This window comes from Petaurus breviceps, unplaced genomic scaffold (genome assembly GCF_028583685.1).
Source record: "Petaurus breviceps papuanus isolate PSGF00001 unplaced genomic scaffold, PetGlider_PUasm1.0 90823, whole genome shotgun sequence".
In the NCBI taxonomy this organism is placed as follows: Eukaryota; Metazoa; Chordata; class Mammalia; order Diprotodontia; family Petauridae; genus Petaurus; species Petaurus breviceps.
The window spans coordinates 5906515-5927645 of record NW_027187352.1 but is presented as its reverse complement, the minus strand read 5'-3'; the positions used below and the strand labels follow the sequence as shown (position 1 = coordinate 5927645).

Here is a 21131-nt window from a genome sequence, read left to right as displayed (position 1 = left end):
TTGAGTGTTAGGTCTTCCCTATTCGAAGTCTGCCCAAGTTTGGCACTGCCCAGCAGCCCATAACTTATCGTGAAGAAGCCAAGAAGTGATGTGTCCATCAACTGAGGAACACCTAAACAAATTGTGGTAGATGAATGCTACCTTCCTAAAAGACTAGATGATATGAAGAACATGGAGAAGTATGGGAAAACATCTGAACCCATGCAGAATAAGTTAAGCAGAGCCTGGACAACAATATATACAATGCACGTGATGACTGAAGAGGAGACCAACAAGAGAAATGAAAGTGAAAGCCAGTCTTGAGGAAGAGAGAAGCACCCTCATTCTCTTTCTTTGCAGAGGCTGAGGACTACGGGTATTGAACTTTGCCTATTCTGTCAGGCTGGCTGATGTGGTCAGTTTTACTGAACTGCCTTTGCCCCAATACCTTTCTTATTCTTTATTATAACGAATGGCTCCATGGGAGAGCACTGTGATGGGAGAGAGCCAGGGAAAGTGTCATGTCTGAGGAAAAGCAAGGAGGCTAAGCATTACTGAGTTGAAGACTATGCAGAGGGGAGTAAGGTGATGAGAAAGGTAGGGAGGGGTCAGGTTATGAAGGGCATTAATAGTGAAACAAAGGATTTTGTATTTGATCCTGGAGGTAATAGGGAGCTAGTGGAGTTTATTGAATGTGAGTGTGTAAGAGAGGGAGAAAGATGGAGGGAAGGGGAAACAGAGGGAAGGGAGAGAGAGGGAGAGAGAGGGGGGAGGGAGAGAGAGAGACAGAGAGAGAGAGAGAGGACGGACAAGGCTGGTCAGATTTGTGCTTTCACAGGTGTTTAGAGGGAGGAGAGACTTGAGGCACAGGGACCAGCCAGAAGGTCACTGTGATAGCCTGGTGAGGTGATAAGGGCCTAAACAAGGGAACTGGCAGTATCAGAGGAGAAAAGGGAGCATATACAAGAGATGTTATGAAGGTAGAATGAACAAGATTTTACTTTTTGGACATGAGGAGTGTAAGAGAGTGAGGAATATGATTTCCCTATTGAACTCCTTAGGAGTGCACAGGAGGTTATGTTGCTACTGTATATTTCTTCATGAATATATCCTCTTAAAAGACCCTATCACTGTCTCCTCATTTTAATCTGTTTTGTTCCTTTGCAGAACTATATTCCAGTTGTGTGTCCCATTCCAAAGCTTAATGAAACCTATAAAGTTGAACTTGTTCCTTGAGTTAGTATCTCCAGTTCACATTTTCTTGGTTATCCATAATTTATGCATAAACAATGAGACAATGAATTTTATTGCTGGCTCCCTTCTTGGATTTCTGTCTCCTAATGGTATCTGAGCAGGCATTAGTCTTCTTTGTTCACTTTAACTGTTTTCTACGGATCCCAGCTTGGTAGGATGCATGGGTGATTTACTCTTTTACCTTCCTTTGAGGTTTAATGCCCTTTTGACTGGACTTCCAAGACACCAGACAAATACATGTCATCAGACCTTGCTAGGTGTACTCTGTTTTTGGTGTATATTTATATTCTTCCTATATTTGAAAATGGAGATCATATTTCTTTAGACTAAAGTCATTCAGTTCCATCAACTACCTCATATGACTACGTTTCTAATCTCTTCTCTATTGCAGTCATCTTCTGGATCTGCTCCAGCTTTTTAAAAAAAATGTTGCTCCTATAATGCTGGATGGAATTGGTAATTCAGGTGGGATCAAACCAGAACAGAGCATAGTAGGACTATTGCATCCCTTATTCAAGATAAGAATTTAAAAAAATTCATTACATGCTAACTGTGTGCTAAGTACTATGCTAAGCACTAGGGGTGCATGTATATATTTTTATTTTATTTTATTTTTTGCTTTTTGTAGGGGGGAAGGCAGGGCAATTGGGGTTAAGTGACTTGCTACTAAGTGTTAAGTGTCTGAGGCCGGATTTGAACTCAGGTCCTCCTGACTCCAGGGCTCATACTCTATTCACTGCGCCACCTAGTGCCCCTCAATGTATATATTTTTTAAAGGATAGTTCCTATTGTTAAAGGGATCCCACTCTAATTGAGGAAGATAATACATGGGAGAGTTGGGCTGTGACATGAAGGTGCAAGGAACGCAACTACAAAGTCTGCTGCATAGGAGGAATGGCTACCAGCACTGGGCAAAGGGAAACAAACATGCTTCTAAAAGTCAGAGTGAAGAAGAAAATTTGAATTTCAGTGGCTGGTCAGGCAGGAAAATCTCCTGGACCTGTGATTTCAATGGTTTGGGAAGGGGCAAGTAAGGATAAAGATAATGATGTTATGCTAATAGTATCTATATAGAGCTTTACGTTTTGAAAAGTGCTTTACAAATAGTTTTGTTTCAGCATTTAACAGATAAGGAAATTGAGGCAGGCAGAGGTGAAGTGACTTACCCAGGGTCATCTACCAGTAAGCCTCTGAGGCTGGATTTAAATCAGTTCTCCCTGCCTTTTGGTTCAGTGCTCTACTCACTCCTGTCTTTAGCAGAATAACTTTCTCTACTAAAATAGATGTGCATCTCCTCTACATCTTACAGTTTTAGAAAGTTGCTTGGGACACTGAGAAGGTAAGGGAAAACCAGTATGTCTCAGAGGCAGGACAACTATATGGAGGTCAAAATTTATCCTCTTGGAAGTTCAAGTTTAAAGCTCTGATGTGGTTGAACGGATGAGATTCTCCTGGTAACAAACTACTCACTCACTGGTCATAAAGAAGCCTTAGATGCTGCATTAATTTTTGTAGGCCATTGGGCTGCTATGAAGTAGACATCCTGATATATACTTAGTAAGTTACTTTTCCTTCTAAACACTAAATGTTGATGACTAGATTTCCTGATGGTGTTGTTTCTAAAGTTGACTAAGGTGATCAAGGAATAGTTTAGACACAGGGAGAATCTGGTGTATTAAAACCCACCAAATTTATTTCTGGTTCTTAGGGCTCCCAGAGTGTTCCGTCCTTGCCACTATGCTACCAGCCCGTTTGGAACCAATGTAGAGGTTGGATGACTAATGACCCAGATCAGTGAGCCTAGGTAAATCAAGATTATTGGACCCTATCTGTGACATTCCATTTAAATGAACAAGCATTTATGAAATGCCTACTGTGCACAAGGCCTTGTGTTTTGCACCAGGAATACAAAGATTAAACAGGGACATAGCACCTGCCTCCAAGCAGTTTACAACTTCTTGTGGGGGGGCAGGGGGAAGAAGGGGTACCTGGGAATCAAGATTGTCTTACATAAGTACAATTTTCTCAATCATTCCTGTGATCTTTCAGTCCCTTTGTATACTAATTATATTGTCTTGTTCCAGTGTGAATCTTTGAGCTGTACCACAGAAGCCCCTAAATAACATCTCCTTCTTTTAGCTCCCTACAGTACCTTTTATCTTCTTCATTTACTGATTTAACCACACTCCCACCCACACATACCCTCATATTGTTCGATGTGCTTCTGCTGTAAATCTTGCTTCCCTGAGACTGGGGGATTTCAGTCTTGGGGCAGAGAGAGGGAAGGAAGAGGAGACATCACCTTCTGCTATTCTAATGCAGCGGAAAAAGCACTGGATATCCCGTCAAAAGGATTTGGGTATGGGTCCTGGCTCCAACATACATCAACTGCGTGACTGAACAAGTCACTTCACCTGAGACTCTATTTCCTAATCTGCAAAGTGAGTGAGGTGTTCTAGATGATCCTTCAAGTTTTCTTCTATTTCTAAGTCCTATAATCCATAAAATGGGGATAATAATACACCAGGAACTTGATAGGGTTGCTAGGAAAGCACGCTATAAACCATTAAGCACAATAAAAATTTGAGATTGTTATGTCCTCCATGGGCTCTAGCATAGTGTTCTACACAGAGTAGACACTTAATAAATGCATGTTGAATATCTGTTGAACAAATATATTTTAACTATTCCAAATTATTAATCAATTAGTTATCCTCAATTATTTGAGGCTAAATAACAGATGTTCGGGGATACTGCAGAGACAGATGCAAGATTAAACAACAGAAAGAGTCCTGGAATTGGAAACCATAAGACCCGACTGTTCAAATTCTAGTTCTGTTCTCTGGTATCTGTCTGACTTCAAGAAGTCCCTTAATGTCTCTGGGCCATAGTTTCCTCACATATAAAATGAAGGAGTTAGAAGAGATGGCCTCTGAGGTCTCTTTCAGCTCTAAGTCATTCTGGGAGGGAATTGATATTTTGGGTAAGCAGCTAGCTAGCTATGATTAGAATTGGCTCTTGTTAAGAAGAACATACTTAAAAAAAACCTGATGATGTACTTACTTAAAATAACCAATTTTCTACTGATGAATTATTAGTACGAAATGGAGGGAAGGGAATACATTTAAATTTGTACCAAGAATTGGGATTGTTCAAAGTGGAAAAGAGAACCAAAAATAACTTTTATATCTATGAAAGGTGAGCATAAAAAGGATGTTGACCAGCTGTTTTCCATCCTGCCTTAAGAGAGAAAAAAGAGGAAATGGGTGTTAACCACAGGAGGAGGCCTGTAAGTTAAATATAAGGAAGAATTTCCTGCAGTGAGGGTGGTTAAATGCAGGAATGAGTTATGGAAGGAGCTTGGTCCCCTTGAGATCTTAAAAAAAAAAATCGAAGAGATGCCCAAATGCCCAGTGTATTCCTTTCTGAAGTCAAGGTCTTGTCCATGGTTAGTTTCTTGGCATCAATAACTCTAATCAAACCATCTAATTCCTTTTATTGATGATTAATCCATTTTGTTCATAGTAGGGAAACCAGCTCAAAAGAATATTTCTATGAGGCAGGCCTATCAGATGTAGCTACCTTAAACTTTCCCTCGGAGGTTCCTAAGACAATTTCATTTGACCTCTCATTAAAAATACAACCTTAATCAGGCAACAGATCTTTGACAGTCCCTTTGGGGGTCACCTGACAGTCTGGTTGAAAATACCATATGTTATGTGATGGTGGGAGAGGAGAGAGGCCAATTCAAAGTGTATAAGAAGCCAAACATTAAAGAGATTTCCGTACTGGTCACTGCCTCACTTTCAAAGGCAAATAGTTTGGCCTGAATAAGCAAGACCATTGTATCATCCATCACTATGTGATTTAAAATAATGGAACATTTTGTCTAGGTTGGAGTCCAAAGGGTGGACTTTTCTCAAAGCTAACAAAATTGGAACTCACTCACTGTAGAGCTTGCCAAAGTCCCAGAGAGCATTCGTATTTTGTTCAAAGCCACTGGGTGTGATGGGTTAAATTTGTTGAAAAGTCCAATATGGGAGGACCATGGCCCTTCACACTGTGCACCTGTGAAGACTGGCCTCAGTTTCATCCACAGGAATCAACTGAAGTGTTTGATGCTTTCTATACTTCTTCTTTTTAGCCTCAGAGTTTGCCAGAAAGTGTGGTTTGATTTTTTTTTTTTGATCATTGTTTAATATTCAGGTGTTTAAGAATGCCATTTTCAAAAGATCCACATCTGCTACCGGAACCGCATGTACTACCTTTGATATCTCTAGGCATGAATATGTTCTGCCTGAATAGTTTATAGGAGTGATAATGGTTGTATTCCTCACCACTAATACCGATTTTAATGTGAGGTAAGTAGTGTGTCCAATATACATTTTAAATTTTTTTCTAGGGAAAAAAAGTGCTTAGCAAAAGAACTGATATACTGACTCACTAATTTAAAAGATTTTTAAATTGAGAGCTGTATGAATATATAATGATAGTGATCTCTCTGTCATTGGAGATACTTTAGGAGAATGGAATACTAATTGTTAAGGATTTTTTTAGAAGGAATTCAGGCAGTTAGGTGGTGCAGTGGACAGAGTGCAGGGCTTAAAGCCAGGAAGACTCATTTGCCTAAGTTCAAATCAGGGTTCAGATGCTCATTTTCTGTGTGACCCTGGGCAAGTCACTTAACTCTGTTTGCCTCAGTTCCTCATCCGTAAAATGAGCTGGAGAAGAAAATGGCAAACCACTCCAGTATCTTTGCCAAGAACACCCCAAATGGGGTCATGAAGAGCCAGATACAACTGAAAACAACAAAAATGAATACATTCACTGGGTAGGGGATTAGGCTAAATGATCTCTAAGTTTCCCTCCATTTGATAAAGGAACTAGATGATCTCTAAAATTCATTCAATTCACTAAAGGGAATCTCCTTTGAAGTCTCTGTCCAAAGTAACTAGAGCTTTGGACATGACCCTGATGGCTATGGAACAATGCCTAAGCTCAGGCAGTTTCTACCAAACTGGAAATACTGTGAATGCAGTCATAATAATGGTCTTCAGTTCTACTGTCAAAGGATCAGCTCAGCCAAGTTCAAGAAGATTTATTAACAGAAGGCAGGCTCTCGGGGGCTCTTTTTACCCCCGAGACGAAGCAACTTCAGAAGACTGTCCACTATATTGTGTAGGGGCTGTTGTGGTCAGTGTTAGTGAAGTGGGTGTGCACATTAATGGAATCATGGAACTCCGAGGTATCCAAAGTACATCCAAAGGACAAGGAGGCAAGGGCAACTCGCCTACAAGGGCAATAGGGATAGTTTCAGGAGATACTGCTACTTAATTTGTGATCTTACTCTTATGCCATGTATCCAAGTGCTCTGCTGTAGGTCATGTTACTAAGTACACAGAGAGATCAATGGAAATCAGCCAGCCCACAGAAAAGTGGCTGAGGATATTTCTCTTTTAGTGCTTTCTTCCTCCAAGCATCATTGAATCTTTCTGCTTCTTAGAAAACACAAGCACATACACACACCTGGGCCCTAAGTCATACAAGGAGTCAGCCCAAAGTTGGCCTCTGTCATGGCAACAAGAAGCAACTAAGTGAAGACAAGTTTAAATCTGGCTTTAGGCTTTCAGTTACGCAACATGAAGTGAGAAAAAAAAGCCACTATTAAGGAATTTCATGATGACACTTAAAGGTCATTCCTCCTCCATCACAGTTTCTATGTCCTGCCTCCCAATCATAGGTCATGTGGTATAGCGGAAGAAGTGCTAGGCTTAGAATGAGAATTCAGTTTTTAGTGTATACATTTTCTATCTGTGTGACCTTGGGTAAATCACTTGATTTCCTTGGGTCTAGGTTTCCTGATCTGTAAAAATAACAAGACTAGACTAGATGACCTTAGGTCCTTTCAGTTCTAATTCTATGAAATCACTTTACCTCCCCACTTTCTTCATCTCTAAAGTAGGGATGATAATATACTTGTACTAACTGTATGACAAGAGCTATTTTAAGGAAAGTGCTCTGAAGGTACTTTGTAGGTATAGAAATGGAAAGTGCTATTATTCTTATAAACTCATCAGGGAAGCAACATAGACTTGCACAATGGCAGAGAAGAAGTAAGTTTTTAGTAATTATTTGTTAAACAAACGAATGACAAATTAAGAAATATAATAAAGTGTGAAGAAAGTAAATTTTTAAAAAGAAATTATAATTCTAAGATTAATGAATACAGAGAGTTGAATAAGGAGTTCTGCTTTCTTTTAGCACTGAGACAATTCCTGAAGGAAGGAGACTAATGAAACAAGAACAAATACAAGTAAAAAATAATTCAAATCTTGTCTGCCACTAACTTTCTATATTATCTTGAGCGAGTCACAACCTCTCTGGATCTCAGTTTTCTCATCTGTAAAACAAGAGGGCATTGGAGTAACTGACCTTTAAGATTTCTCTAGTACTTCCTAAGTCAAAATATTTATAGGACACCTAACATTGCCTACAGCCCTGTGCTGGGCACAGAAGGTACCTGTTCCTAGTTTGGAAAAGTTTAAAGAATCATAGAGCTTTAAGAAACGTAGCCCATCCTTCTGTAATTCCTTATTGGAGAGATAAGGAAACTGAAGAGGGAAATTAATTTGCTGAAAGCTCCACAGCAAATTAGGGAGAGTCAGGACTATAATCAGCTTCAGTGATCTTTTCATTAAAATACATGGTGCTAGCCACAAAATGGATGAAGCAGTCATCAATAAAAACAAATTTTTTTTTTAAGCAATTGGGGTTAAGTAACTTGCTCAAGGTTACACGGCCAGGTGTTTCTGGGTGGGTGCTAAGTGTCGGAGCCCGGGATTCGATCCCCCAGGTCATCCTGACACTGGAGCCGGTGCTCTTACTCGCTGTGCTACCTGGCCGCCCCTAATAAAAACAATTCTTGATCATACGCGAAGTTTATCAAGTGCTTTTCTCACAATAACCTTGTCAAATAGGTAATAAAAATACTGTTTCCATGTTATTTCTCAAAGGCAGAGATGAAGAGTCAGGGAAAGAAGGTCCTAGGGTTTTAATAGAGAAGTATGAGTAGGTTTGGGATAGGTGGAAGAGAGAGTGGAGACTATTCTAATTAGAGGGATCAGCATAGGACAAAATATGAGCAATGTGTTTGGGAGACAGGCAGAAATTATATAACAAGCAGAGGTGGTTGAAGACTCCCAAAGTGGGAATTGGCCAAGAATCAGTTGCTGTTTTCTTCCTCTAGCCTGCTCACAGCCATCACAGAAAATCATCTCAACTTCAGTTCCAACATACTCTTGCTGGGATCTATCACACAACAGCTCACATGCGTATTTTTCCCACTCAATAATTCAGCTTTAGCACCAGCTGAATATGCATTTGTTGGTTCAAGTCTTCAGTCGTTTTATATTAAGTAGTAAATACAAAGGAAAATGAGATGTTTAAGTGACATATGGATGGCTTTGTACCAGACTAAGAGAATGGTGCTGGAATACTAAAAAACAAAACATAACGACAACCAAAAAACCACACATACAAAACAACTAATTTTCAAGTTTGTGACTGAATTGTTATACCTGGGGTTGGTTTTCTTAGGACTAGAAAACAGAGATTCTTTTTGGAAAGGATTGGCATAAAACACTAAGATTACCCAGGTCTTGCCATGCTGAAGCAAAGCTCTGGATACCTCATTGTCCTCCAGTTGCATGCTAACCATTACAATCCACACCTCTGCTAACATTATTGTTCAAGACTGGAATAGATTATTTTCTAAGCCATAGCCTACCCTCTCTTCAACTGTCTGCTGAAATCCTTAGCTTCCTTCAAGTAGCAATTCTGATGCTACCTCTTCCATGAAACGTCCCCTGAGTTCTCAAAGTTGGCATTTAGACTCAGGTCTCCTGAAATTATTTCTCCTTCACAGAATTTCAGGTCTGGGAGTGACTCAAGAAGACAACACATACCTGATAAAGAATTGCTTCTACCACATACTCTGACAAGTGCTCATTCAGTTCAATACAGGCTGCTTAGATTAGGCCTCTTCCATGGAAGGACTCTGTTTTAATTTTATTCGTATAGTTTGTTCTTATATCTCATTCATTTTTTATTATATTTCTTCTTACTTGCCAATCTGGTGAGCTTGCCATTAGTAAAGATAAAAACAAAACAAAAAAACCAACTCAGCAAAACCAACACACAGACTGTCTGACAGTACAGGCAGTGACTCTACACTCATAGACCTCCATAAAGGGTACAGACTCCTTTTGCAAGCATTGTCTAATTTGTATTATCACTGTTTATGTGCCTTATGTCCTTTATTAAGACTCCAAGTGACACGAAGGCAAGTATTATAGGTAGCTTAGTATAGTGAAGACATAAGATTTGGAACAGTAAAAACTGGGTTCGGGGTGGCTAGGTGGTGCAATGAATAGAGTACCAGCCCTAGAGTCGGGAGGACCTGAGTTCAAATCTGGCCTCAGATACTTAACACACTTACTAGCTGTGTGACCTTGTGTAATGTAATACCAAGCAAAGGCAACTTCCCAGGTTCAAAATACCAGCATAGGTGCTCTCTATTTTATTCAGTAACAAACCCAGAACAGAGAAGATCAAAACATGACATCATTCAAAATACAGCATTTACTAAGTGTGATTAAATCATCTCCAAGGCCTACCCCACCCCAGGACTTTCCAATCATTCAATCAATTACAAAGTCTCTGTTCCAAATACTTCTCCACCCCTAGGCTATACCTTAATTAAGTCCACCACAAAGCCCCTCTTCTCAAATGGAGATTAGTTTCCAAACATAAGTAAAATACATTCATTTGCTCAACCATAGAACACAAAAAGGTCAAAAGTTCCCCACCCCTGGATCACAATTGAATCTACCCCAGAGTTACATCAAGTTTAAACACAGCACTTAATACCCAAATGGAGGTCTTTTCTTCATCTTGACGCGAGGCAAGTTCTCAGCAATCTTAGTTCCTGGAGAGACAAGGCTTAGCAAGGCCATAAGATACATTGCCAGTCCCTTCATGAATTTATCCTCTGTCTGTAGAACAGTCCTAGAACCCCTGAACACATTAGCAAAGCCCTCTCCCAGGATTTCTGTAAACATACAACAAGAAAATCCTTCTTCAGGGCTTCTGAACCAACAGAAAGGCTCCCAGACCCCTGCAACAACAGCACTGTCCTTCACCAGTGGACAGTATTCATTCTGTCTGCCGGACAGTCTCCAGACCCCTGCAACAACAGTACTGTCCCTCACCAGTGGACAGTATTCACTCTCAACAACAGTACTGTCCCTCACCAGTGGACAGTATTCACTCTCTGTCTGCAGGACAGTCTCTGGCCTTCTTAACCAAATGCCAGGTTCCAGGACTTCTTCAACAGGACAGTCTTTCACCAGTGGACAAATCTGGCAAAATAACATCAAAACAGACAGACAAAGTACCAGCAAAACAGCCATGTCTCCTCAGTCCTTGGCAGCTCAGGGGGCAGGTCTCAAAAGTCCAGGGCAATTCAAAGCGGCCACCAGCAATCTCTTAGTCTCTCCCTCTCCACGAGGTGCTGCTTCCAAAAAAAGAACTTCCGCCTCTCTCTTGTCTCTCCAAATCTACATCACCAGCTCCTCCCAATTCAGGACTTTCTTTTCACATCAACAAGCCCATCCCACAGGTGGGATTAACAAACTCTGGGTTTTAATACAATCAATTTGAAAACCAAGCCAATACAGGGGAATCTTTAATTGCCATTACTATCACACCTTGGGCAAGTCACTTAAACCCAACTGCCCTACCCCCCCCCCAAAAAAACTGGGTTCGAATTCTGGTTTTATGCCTACTATCTGTGTGACCTTGGTCAGGTCTCTCACTTCTACTTCCTGGCTTCTTTGGTTTCCTTTTACCTAAAATCTCACCTCTTACAGGAAGCTTTTCCCTATTCCCCTTAATGCTAGTGCATTTCCCCTGTTGATTATCTCCAATTTATTCTGTCTATAGCTTATTTGTACCTAGTTGTTTGTAAGTTGTCTTCCCTATTAGACTGTGGGCTCTTGGATAGCAGGGACTGGGTTATTTTGGTCTTTTGAGGGGTCTCTCCAGTATTCAGCACACTACTTGGCATATAGCAGGGATTAATAAATGTCTATTGACTGACTTCCCCTCATTGAGCCTTTAGCTTCTTCCTTTGCAAAATGGGGACTCAATAAGCATTTATTCGGTTCCTACTATATGAAAAAAATTCCTCAAGGAATTTACATTCTACTAGTAGGATGTAACATTTATACAGGCAAGTTATTTGAGGAAGGGAAGGGCACAAACAACTAGAGAGATCAGAAAAAGCTTCCTGATCTCCTGATCACAGAAACTAGAGCTGGAAGGGACCTAAAATGTAACTTCATTTAGGTGGAATCTAAGATGAAACTTGAAGAATGGTAAGGATGCAAAGAAGAAGAGGTGAGGAGGGTGTGTATCCCAAGAATGAAGCCAGCCTATGCATGGACATTGGAGAAGGAATGTTAAGTCCTAAGAACAGCAAAAGGACACTTTGTGAGGGGAAGTAATGTATAATGATCATGGAAAAGTGGGTTGAAACCAGACTACAAAGAACTTGAAATGACTAGCTAAGGAGTTTGTATTTTATCTTGGAGTCAATAGGAAGTCACTAAAGCTTGAAAGAGGATGTTTCACTAAGATTATTTTGGCAGCTGTGTGGAGGACAGAATGAAAAGGAGAAAGAAAGAAAGCAGGAAGATCAATTAGAAGGTTAGTACAACAGTTTGAACAATCATAATCCCTATATTATCTGGCTTAAAAGATTGTGAGGAAAAATCCTTTGTAAATTTTAAAGTACTAGACTAAAGGGACTTATTATCATCATTTTCATTTATTTTAAGTAAATCAATACCTTGATACAATTCTGAGGTCTGCTGAAGGGAGAAATTCAGTGACTACACAGACAGGCAGCAGACTTGGCCCACACTTCATATTCAAAGAACATGTAGCAGTTTACTTTTTGGGGGCCAATTTATGAATGGTGACAACCACGCAGGAAATGAAAGTGTTTTGTTTTACAGAGAAATAAAATTCTCACTGAGGGGAGTGAGTTTTTTTACCCTTTGCTCCTGAGGTTCCCAGGCTCAGAGTACTCCCTGATCCTCTGATCCTGGAACTTCTCTGCTTTGCAGGTGCCAGACATGCTTGTTCCTGCTGCATTGGAGGTTATAACCTCCCCATGTTACTGCTTCAGTGGGCTTGACTCCTGGTAAGTTGTACCAGGGACTCTCTTGAGAACCATTTTATTAGTTCTCCTGGGTAAGAGCTCTGGGAAGAAGTTACTTACCTTCACCCAGCTTTAATGATGGGGAAGGCTCCAGAGAAAACCACTGCCTAGCAAAGGAATGGTACGTTGCCGGGACTGAAATCAGCCAACAAATGTTGTACAAACATTTGTTAAGCAGCTATCATGTGCCAGGCCTTGTGCTAGGAACAATATTTCCAAATACTGAACAAATACTTAATTGATAGCTAAGGAGCCAACCAGTCAGGAGGTATAGGAACCTGGTTCCAGGATGCACTACATGCTACAAGTTCACTCTGTATCCATCCTGAAAAGTTATTTCACCTCATGACTCCTCCATTTATGATGCTTCCCAAGGCAAACCCTCAACTGTTGCCAAAAACATTTTTACCATCCTTTGAACAGACCTTGTGCTTTACTGTTTCTTTGCCTTGGCTTATGCTCCTCCTCCTCTTCCTCCCTCTTCACATCTTGTAAAAAAATTTTAAAATGTTATCTTTTGCTTTTAGATTATACTCATTTCTGAATATGTCTCTCCCCTACTCATCAAGTCTTTTCTTGCAACGAAGAATAAAAAGAAAAAGAAATGGTTTAGGAAAACCACACAATGCACCAGACATGTCTGACAACTTGTTCAACAGTTCACCCCATGGCTTCTCCTTTCTTCAATGCAAGGAGATAGATACATTTTCTTAATGACCATCTCAGGTGCTAAGGTTGGTATTTATAATTACACAAAGTTCACTTTCATTTTTATTGATTTTTTTCTATTTTTGTTGATTTAGTCATTCCTGTTCACTTCACTCTGTATTAGTTCACAAACTGTCCCATGTTTCTCTGAATTTTTCATATGGTACAGAATTTTCTGACTTCTTTCTTATGGTTCAGAAATAATTATATAACATGAATAAATTATCATTGTTTAGTCATTACACTGTGATGGACATCTACTTTATTTAAATTATTTGCTACTACAAAAAAAGTGCTACTGTGAATATTTTGGTATCTCTGGGACTTTTCTTTCTGTCCTTGCTCCCCAGAGGCAGTGACGCCAATGAGTATGGAGATTACGGAGATTTTAGTCATCTTCCCCCCTCCCCCCTTCCTAAAGTATAAGTACAAACTGATTCCTGGAAAGGATGGAACAATTCACAATTCTACCAATAATCAATTTCCTATCTTTCTGTTACCCCTCTGACACTATTTTCCATCTTTGCCAATTTTCTGGGATGGAAATGCAACATTAGAGTTTTTTTTTTTTTTTTAAGCAATCGGGGTTAAGTAACTTGCTCAAGATTACAAGGCCAGTTATTTCTGGGTGTGGTGCTGAGTATCTGAGCCCGGATTTGATCCAGGTCATCCCGACACTGGAGCTGGTACTCTTACTCGCTGAGCCACCTGGCCGCCCCTAAGCAATTGGGGTTAAGTAACTTGCTCAAGGTTACACGGCCAGGTGTTTCTGGGTGGGTGCTAAGCGTCTGAGCCCGGGATTTGATCTCCAGGTCTTCTCAACACTGGAGCCGGTGCTCTTACTCGCTGTGCTACCTGGCCACCCCTAGAGTTTTTTTAATGGGCATTGTTTTTATATTAGTAATGTTTTGAAGAAATCTTATATATAGCTATTAAAATCTGTAATTATTCTTTTGACTACTTTTCTACTGAAGAATGGCTCTTCTATATTCGTTAATTCCTTATATATCCTAGATATCAGATCCTCTTTAAAGACTTTCCCCCTAGTTGACTAAAGTTTCCCTTCTTATTCTAGCTACATTGAGTGTACATACGTGTTTGTGTGTAAAAATCTTTCAGTTTCATTTCATCAAAATTCTTTATCTTTTATAATTATCTTTATCCTTGATTAAGGGTTCTCCTTCAAGCTTACATTTGTAAAAGTACCGCCATTCATTCTCCTCCTTTAAAAAAAACTGTTGGCATTTATAGAGTGCTTTAATGTTTGTAAAGTGGTAATACATATGTTATCTCATTTAATTCTCACAAAGTAGGTGCTATTGTTATCTCCATTTTATAGATGAGGAAACTGAGGTTGAGAAAGGTCAACTGACTTGGCTAGGGTCACATGGTCAGTAAATGTGTGAGGTAGGATTTGAACTCAGGCATCCCTCCTTATCTCTTACCTGGACTATTGCAATAGCGTTCTTTGGGAATCCTTCCTGAAGTCTCTCCACTCTAATAAATCCTCCGCAAAGGTGCCAAAGTGATTTTCCTAAAGTCCACCTCACACTGACACCACCCCCCTGCCCCAACTCACTGCTTCCCACTTAATAAAACTCAAATGGTTCCCTTTGATCTCTAGGATCAAATATAAATTGCTGTGTCAATTAAAGCCCTTCACCACCTGGTCCCTTCTCATCTCTCCAGTCATCTCATATTACTCCTCCTCTACATACTCTCTGAAAGCAACTATACTGGGCTACTTGCTGCTCCTCAAACGTGACAATACATTATCAATTTCTGTGCCTTTGCAATTCCTATCACGTGTCTGATATGTTATTTATCCTTTCTCTATCTCTTCAAATCCCTGGTTTATTCAACAGGCTTTTCTTGGTTCCTTTAGTTCCTTTTCTTCAAAGGTTATTTTGTACCTGCTTTACATATGTTTTGTATATACATTTTGTCTCTCTTTAGAATGTAAGGTCCTTGAAGGTAGGTATTTTTGTCTTTGTATCCAAAGTGCTTAGTGTGGTGCCTAGCAAGTGCTTAATAAATGCTTACTGATTGACTGAATTACCGATAATGACAATCATCAAGTAAAGGTGTGAAACTTCTGTTTGTTCTACAAATCTGGGGCTTCTTTCCTTCCTTTCCCCTGATGTTTACTTTCCAATATATTTATCTCCATCTTTCCATATTTCCACCTATACAATGCAGTCACTGAATTTCATAGTCTATGCTGATTTAATTTGGAGGGTCTTGAAACTTCTGTAAAATGTCATTCTCTACAGATAATGTTCGTGCATACGATACAATTCTAAGTGTAGTGGTCTTTTTTCAAATATTTGTCATAAGTACTGCAATATGAGATCACTACTTGAGTAGGGTAAATTCATCAGGAGCACTTTCTCTTGAGAACATGTTTGGCAAGCCCTAAGTATGGTGAGTACTCTGTTTTTTTGATTGGAAGTTATTTTAATGGCACAGGAACTCCTGATGAGGAAACTCCTTCTGTATTATGTAAAGATGGCAGCACATGAGGACCTAGAGAAAGCCAGATTACCTGAAAATACCACAGGAAAGCTCTAAAATGCACTAGAAGGAAAAATTAAAAAACTAAAGAGAATCATCTATAAATTCTTCCATTCAATCCAAGACTATAGAAAACTGTCAGAATCTTGTGGAAACCTGAAATGGTACCAAACCAGGGTAGGTGAAGCATCCTGGCTCCATAGCAGAAGATGAAGCTGAAGGCAGAGTCCAGTGCAGGGCACCTCCAGAACCCTGGATGTAGGAAGAGACAGTCCTAGAGCAGTGTATAACTTGTCCATACCCAATTCAGCCTCTAGGCAGCCTGAAACTGAATCATAGCAGACAGACAATTCCTGGAGAAGGCCTAGTCTCAATCGATACACTCAGATCCACAGGAACCTAAGTATACCAACCAGGAGTTTGAGAGCAGAGTTTGAATCAAACAGAAGACCCCAACTCAGAAAGACAGACTGGAGATATAAGTAAATGGGAAAAAACTCAGAAACAATGAAGAAATACTATGGATGCCCAAGGGGTAAAGTCCAGAAGAAAAGAGTAACTTCAGTAAGTCCAAGTAGCATCTCAGAGAAAAGAATGTTGTTGTCATAAGGCCTAAAAGAATATCTGGAAAAAACGAAATGAGATACAAAACAGAAAGGCTAAGAAGAAAACAACTGGAAGGACCTTAGAACAAATGATGGATTGACTGCTCCAAAAATTAGAATGGACCAAGAAGAAAATAATGACTCAATGAGGCAACAAGAAACATTAAAACACAAGATTAAAACAACAACAACAACAAAAACCAAAGAAAATGTAAGGAATTTTAGGGCCATAAAAAGCTTAGATACTGTATTTGAAGAAATTATAAAGGAAAATTGCTCAAATCTCTTAGAACCAAAGAGTGAGGTAAAAATAGAAAGAATCCACTAGTCACCTCATGTAAGAAACTCTAAAATGAAAAATCTTCAAAATGTCACAGCCCAAATTCAGTGATCACAGGTCAAATAGCCAAAAAGAGCTCAAATAGCAAGGAAGTTTACTATAACACGTGGCAGCTGCCACTATAGGCTTGGAACATGATTATTTCTACAAGGCAAACGATTGATATATCTGCCAAAATGAAATGTAATTTTATTGACATGGGTAGCTAAGTGGTGCAGTGCATAGAACACCAGCCCTGGAGTCAAGAGGACCTGAGTTCAAATCCAACCTCAGACACTTGGCACTTATAAGTTGTGTGACCCTGGGCAAGTCACTTAACCCTAAATGTCTTGCCAAAAAAAAATCTTATAGATGGTGATGTAGAAGAAACAAGGTCTTCTTACAACATGAATATCTTCAAGGATCATTGATCAAGTTAAATAAGACAGGGTGTCTAGGGATGATTTTTATTGTTTTGATGGACTTAGGAAAGGAGAGAAACGGAAGGGGACAATACAGATGAGAGAAAGTGGAAGAAGAGATGGGAAATCATTACTTTGCACATTAGGGATGCATGAGAAGAAGAGTATAAATATATGGAGGATGAAGTGGGGTAGGTGCACAGCCATCCCCTGAACACTTTCATCTGCACTGGACAGAGGAAGATTGAACACAAACACACATAGAGCACAGTGTAGAAATATATTAAATTCAACAGGGACAGGGGAAAAAAAGAGCAAGAAGAGATAGAGAAATTACAATAAAAATAACTGTAGAATGCATAAAATATCTGGGAGTTTATCTTCCATGAAACACTAGGAATGATTTGAATGCAACTACAAAATATTTTTTATAGAAATATAGACAGATCTAAATAATTTCTCATAGGTAGGCCATACTGATATAATAAAATAACAATATTATCAAAGCTAATTTATTCAGTGACATCCTTAAATGACCAAAGGCTTATTTCATAGAGTTAAATTATGGAGGAAAAAAAGTCCAGAATCTCAAAGGAAGTAATGAAAAAAAGTAGAAAAGAAAGGGGACTAGCAGTGTCAGATTTCAAATTACAGTATAAAGTAGTAATTCTCAAAACAATTTGTTATTGTTTAAAAAACATGAGATTTAAGTCAGTGGGACAGATCAGATTAACAATTTATAGTAGCAAATAAACATTAGAGAATATTATTCAATAAACCCAGGGCCCCTCCCCCTCTTTAATTGGGGCAAGAACTCAGATTTGACAAAAATGGCTGTAAAAAGTGGAAAGCAGTCTGGCAGAAATGAGGTACAGATTAAAGTCTTATGTCATACATCAAGGTGAGGGCAGCTAGGTGGCACAGTGGATAAAATGCTTGGCCTAGAGTCAGGAAGACTCATCTCCCTGAGTTAAAATCCAGCTTCAGACACTTACTTAGTTGTGTGAACCTGGGCAAGTCACTCCAGAATCTTTGCCAAGAAAATCCCAAATGGGGTCACAAAGAATGAAACAGGAATAAACAACAATAATAGCAAGGTAAAATCCAATTGAACACATGACCTAGAAATAGTGACAGCATAATCAACTTAGAGGAGCAACAGATAATTTACCTTCCTAATTCTCTAAATCACTAACAATTAAAGATGTGCCAATTAAAGAAACTTTGGTTCTACCTCACACTCATCAAATGGGCAAAGATGACAAAAGAAGAAAATGTCAAATGCTGGAGGGGCAGTGGAAAAAGATACACTATTGCACTATTGGCAGAGCTCTAAATTGGTCTAGACATTTTGGAAAGCAATTTGGCACTCTGCTCCAAAAGTTACTAAACTGTGCAAACCTTTTATCCCTGTTATTAAACCTAGTATCTGATTTCAGATGAGTCAAAGAAGGAGGGAAAGAATCTGTATGTAGGAAAATAATGATAATTGCTATTTTGTGGTATCCAAAAGTGGGAATGGCTAAATAAATTATGGTAGTTATACTGATATACATGGTAATATATTATTGTACTATAAGAAATGATGAAATAGGGGCAGTTTTAGAGGAAATTGGGAACATTTCTGTGAACTCATTGGCCAAATGAACAGAAATAGAATGCTTCATATAACAACAGCATTATAAATAAAACAACTTTGAAAGAGCTTAGGACTTTCATTAACAGTGATAAAACAAGAATCAAAAAGAATAAAGATAAAATGTGCCACTGACCTCCTGAAAGGTGAAGAATTTAAAATGTATAAAGAAAGGTTTATTTTGGTACCTGGTTACTATGGGAATTCGTTTTGCCAGGCTATGTATGAAGTTAGGTATTGAGGGCTCAAATTTTTTTTTTAATTGAAGCAAGAAAGATAAATTAATAAACAAAAAATAAATAAAAAACCCATCAAATTAACAAAGAATTTTAATGATGAACATGCTAATGTTAAAGAAAAAAAGAAAAGAATTAGAAGAAAAATAATTACCCTTCAGCTCTGTGGATAATGGAAGAGTTCATTGTCAAAAAGGTATAGAGAGGGACACAGAAGACAAAGAGGATAATTTTCTTTATTTAAAATTAAGTAAGTTTTAGGGGCAGCTGGGTGGTACAGTGAATAGAGCACTGGCCCTGGAGTCAGGAGGACGTGAGTTCAAATCCAGCCTCAGACACTTGAGACTTACTAGCCATGTGACTTTGGGCAAGTCACTTAACCCCAATTCCCTTCCAAAAAAAAAGCCCCCCCCCCAATTAAGTTTTGCTAACAAAATCAACACAGTTAAAATTAGAGGAGAAATAGGTAGGAGAAAAAAATCTTTGCAGCAAAAGCTCTGATAAAGAGCTTAGATTCAAGGAATATAAGGAACTTAAGGAACTCAAATTGATAAGAATAAGAACCATTCTACAGTCAATGGGGACTAGGTTGAAAGATATGAAAATGTAGTTTTCAAAGGAAATATCAAGCTATCAATAGCTATGTGAAAAAAAAATCCTTCAAACGAATAGAAATGCAAATTAAAGTGACCCTGAGTTTCTACCTCATACCCATCACATTGACAAAGATGACATAAAAAAGAAAATGAAAAATGATGGAGGGGCTATGGGAAAACTCAGCCTGCCAATGTCATCCTATAAGACTTAGAAAGTACAAAACTGTAACGGTAAATAATCTCTCTCTCTCCTTCCAGGTAGACCATATGAGATAATATATGTAAAATATGCTTCACTAACTTTAAAATTCTGTATGAATATCAGCCACTATTGATATTAATAAAATGGTAGCATGTACCCTAGGGCTTTGGGGTTGGAGGGCACCTTAAAGGTCATCAGGTTATTCAGTTAAACAACAAGCATTTATTAAAGGCCTGCTATGAGCCAAGCACTTTGCTGAGTTGCTAGTGTTACAAGCACAATGAATAAAAAAATGCCCATTCTTGAGGAGGTCACCTTCTAATGGAAAAAACAAAAACATATATATGTTGTTGTCATTGTGTTGTTGTCTTTGTTATTTGTCCTTCCTTCTCAAAGAGGATCATGACTTCAGGGAGGTGATGCCATAACATGAAAGTGAATTGGATTTAAGTGAAGCAGGGCTGTACAAAACACCACTCACTTTCTCCTCCAGAGTTATCTGGGACCATTGGCAAGATACAGATCAGGACTGTCATGAGGTGGGTAGAGTTCTTTTTTTTTAATCAGACCTCTATAATCATGGTTCATTTCCTTGATCAGAGTTCTTAAGTCTTTCAGAATTGTTAGTTTTTATAATACTAATGTTATAGTATAAATTGTCCTTGTTTTGCTCACTTCATTCTGCACCAACTCAAACAAGTCTTCCAAGGTCGCTCTTAAACAATCTCTTCATTTCTTATAGCATAATAGCATTCCATTACATTTATGTATCATAATTTGTTCAGTAATTCCCTAGCTGATGGGCAACCCTTTAGTCTCCAATTCTCTGCCATTACAAAAACAAAACAAATCTGTTATACTTTTATACATATAAGACCTTTTTCTCTTTTTCTGATCTCTTGGAGGTATAGGCCTAGTAGTGGTATCACTGGGTGAAAGGGCATGCAGAGTTTAGTAATTTGTTGAGCAAAGCTCCAAACTGTTTTTTAGAGTAGCTAGACAGTTCTACTAATAATGTAACATTGATTATTTTCTAGCTGCCATTCCAACATTTGTAATTTTACTTTTTTGTCATATTTGTCAATCTGACTGGCATATAAAGGTGGAACCTCAGAGATGTTTTAATTTTGTTCTAATTATTAGTGACCTGAAGCATTTTTTTTTCCTCAGGGACACTGAAAACTTGTGTTTCTTGGAAATAAGATCTTTATCAGAGGAACTTGCTGCAAATATTTTTCCTCCAGTTAACTTTTTCCCTTTTAATCATAACTCTTAAATTTGTTTATATGAGAACTTTTTAAAATTATGTGATCAAAACTGTCCATTTATCTTCTGTGATCTCATCTCTCTCTAGTTTGGTCATTCCCTTATTTTGT

General features: G+C 38.7%; 1 protein-coding gene and 1 long non-coding RNA gene across 3 annotated transcripts in view; both read right to left on the bottom strand.

The window, feature by feature from the left end:
* Window positions 1-21131, bottom strand: part of UVRAG (UV radiation resistance associated) — a 415539-nt gene that overhangs the window by 39144 nt on the left and 355264 nt on the right. The gene's annotated exons all lie outside the window — the stretch shown is intronic.
* Window positions 9782-19297, bottom strand: LOC138148282 (uncharacterized). The gene is made up of 2 exons (XR_011165002.1): window positions 10520-19297; window positions 9782-10477 (listed from the first exon to the last, which is right to left on the bottom strand). It is a non-coding gene; the product is annotated as an uncharacterized lncRNA (long non-coding RNA).